Source organism: Pristiophorus japonicus, chromosome 8, assembly GCF_044704955.1.
Source record: "Pristiophorus japonicus isolate sPriJap1 chromosome 8, sPriJap1.hap1, whole genome shotgun sequence".
NCBI classification, from domain to species: domain Eukaryota; kingdom Metazoa; phylum Chordata; class Chondrichthyes; family Pristiophoridae; genus Pristiophorus; species Pristiophorus japonicus.
Window position 1 is genome coordinate 221,456,921 of NC_091984.1, and position 2,500 is coordinate 221,459,420.

Sequence of the window (2,500 nt, forward strand, 5' to 3'; positions counted from 1 at the left end):
GCATTGAATTGCAGCTCTTCCTGCACGATTCTTTGTTCTCTTGCTGTTTGTCCCTCTCAGGTTTCTATGCACCTTGTCTCTCCTCTCTGTTGCTGCGTCCTGGTGTGCCTGCGCCAGCGTGTATATTTTTGCCAACTTATTTTGTTTTTCTGCGTTCTTTCGTCCCTTGCGTCGACCCCCTTGCATTTGTGTAGCAGCAGGAGAATGTGCAGGAAAGAAATGGTGAAAGCAAAGTGAGAGAGAGAGCAGCAAAAAGGTTGTTGATGGATCAACGGCACTGTGTGTGCAGAAGCACGAGCAGCCTGTGGATGGCAGCAAAAGCCTACTGCACCTGGTATTTCCAGGCAGTCTCCCATCCAAGTACTAACCAGGCCTGACTCTGCTTAGCTTCCGAGATCAGACGAGATCAGGCGTTTTCAGACTAGTGTGGCCTCAGGCATTGATGACATGGCTTTCTCTTTACTTAACCGGACATAGGCTGTTCTTCACTTCTTTTTTTCCTTCCATGCATTCATCCAAGGAATCAGCACTCAAGATTCATTTCACCATTTTCCTTCCGCCACACCCACCTCTTGCTGCTCTGACTCCCACACAAGCAAACGACAAGCCCTACCCTTCATTGCCTTGCCTCAAGCTTCAAAACTGCCTGACTTTCACCATTCCCTCACTCACCCACAAATCACTCACTCACTCACCCCCCAATCTCACGCTCGCCAACCTCGAAATCTCTCATCCCCTCAAATCGCTCTCCCCCAAATCTCCCCATCCCCAAATCTCTCCTCCCCCAAAAAAGCTTCCACCGCCCCCAAAACACCAGGATTGTTTCATTTCCAATCCGACCAATTATTAAGCCAGATCGCTGTTGTAGCCACATTTCGGAACCCCATGTGGCAAGTGGCGCCTGCTACTCGGCATTCTGATTTGCAACACTCCTCACATGAACACACATGCATTCCAGCAGCATGCTAGTTGGCTTTACATTTTTCCTGCATTGAATTGCAGCTCTTCCTGCACGATTCTTTGTTCTCTTGCTGTTTGTCCCTCTCAGGTTTCTATGCACCTTGTCTCTCCACTCTGTTGCTGCGTCCTGGTGTGCCTGCGCCAGCGTGTATTTTTTTGCCAACTTATTTTGTTGTTCTGCGTTCTTTCGTCCCTTGCGTCGACCCCCTTGCATTTGTGTAGCAGCAGGAAAATGTGCAGGAAAGAAATGGTGAAAGCAAAGTGAGAGAGAGAGCAGCAAAAAGGTTGTTGATGGATCAACGGCACTGTGTGTGCAGAAGCATGAGCAGCCTGTGGATGGCAGCAAAAGCGTACTGCACCTGGTATTCCCAGGCAGTCTCCCATCCAAGTACTAACCAGGCTTGACTCTGCTTTGCTTCCGAGATCAGACGAGATCGGGCGTTTTCAGACTAGTGTGGCCGTAGGCATCGATGTCATGGCTTTCTCTTTACTTAACCGGACATAGGCTGTTCTTCACTTCTTTTTTTCCTTCCATGCATTCATCCAAGGAATCAGCACTCAAGATTCATTTCAACATTTTCCTTCCGCCACACCCACCTCTTGCTGCTCTGACTCCCACACAAGCAAACGACAAGCCCTACCCTTCATTGCCTTGCCTCAAGCTTCAAAACTGCCTGACTTTCACCATTCCCTCACTCACCCACAAATCACTCACTCATTCACCCCCCAATCTCACGCTCGCCAATCTCGAAATCTCTCATCCCCTCAAATCGCTCTCCCCCAAATCTCCCCATCCCCAAATCTCTCCTCCCCCAAAAAAGCTTCCACCGCCCCCAAAACACCAGGATTGTTTCATTTCCAATCCCACCAATTATTAAGCCAGATCGCTGTTGTAGCCACATTTCGGAACCCCATGTGGCAAGTGGCACCTGCTACTCGGCATTCTGATTTGCAACACTCCTCACATGAACACACATGCATTCCAGCAGCATGCTAGTTGGCTTTACATTTTTCCTGCATTGAATTGCAGCTCTTCCTGCACGATTCTTTGTTCTCTTGCTGTTTGTCCCTCTCAGGTTTCTATGCACCTTGTCTCTCCTCTCTGTTGCTGCGTCCTGGTGTGCCTGCGCCAGCGTGTATATTTTTGCCAACTTATTTTGTTTTTCTGCGTTCTTTCGTCCCTTGCGTCGACCCCCTTGCATTTGTGTTGCAGCAGGAGAATGTGCAGGAAAGAAATGGTGAAAGCAAAGTGAGAGAGAGAGCAGCAAAAAGGTTGTTGATGGATCAACGGCACTGTGTGTGCAGAAGCACGAGCAGCCTGTGGATGGCAGCAAAAGCCTACTGCACCTGGTATTTCCAGGCAGTCTCCCATCCAAGTACTAACCAGGCCTGACTCTGCTTAGTTTCCGAGATCAGACGAGATCAGGCGTTTTCAGACTAGTGTGGCCTCAGGCATTGATGACATGGCTTTCTCTTTACTTAACCGGACATAGGCTGTTCTTCACTTCTTTTTTTCCTTCCATGCATTCATCCAAGGAAT

At 48.9% G+C, this 2,500-nt stretch overlaps 3 pseudogenes; all 3 read right to left on the reverse strand.

Annotated features, from left to right (window-relative positions):
• Nucleotides 1-319: 319 nt before the first annotated feature.
• On the reverse strand, nt 320-438 carry LOC139269729 (5S ribosomal RNA; annotated as a pseudogene).
• An 869-nt stretch (nt 439-1,307) lies between these two features.
• LOC139269671 (5S ribosomal RNA) lies at nt 1,308-1,426 on the reverse strand (annotated as a pseudogene).
• Nucleotides 1,427-2,295: 869 nt separating this feature from the next.
• Nucleotides 2,296-2,414, reverse strand: LOC139269779 (5S ribosomal RNA; annotated as a pseudogene).
• Nucleotides 2,415-2,500: the final 86 nt, after the last annotated feature.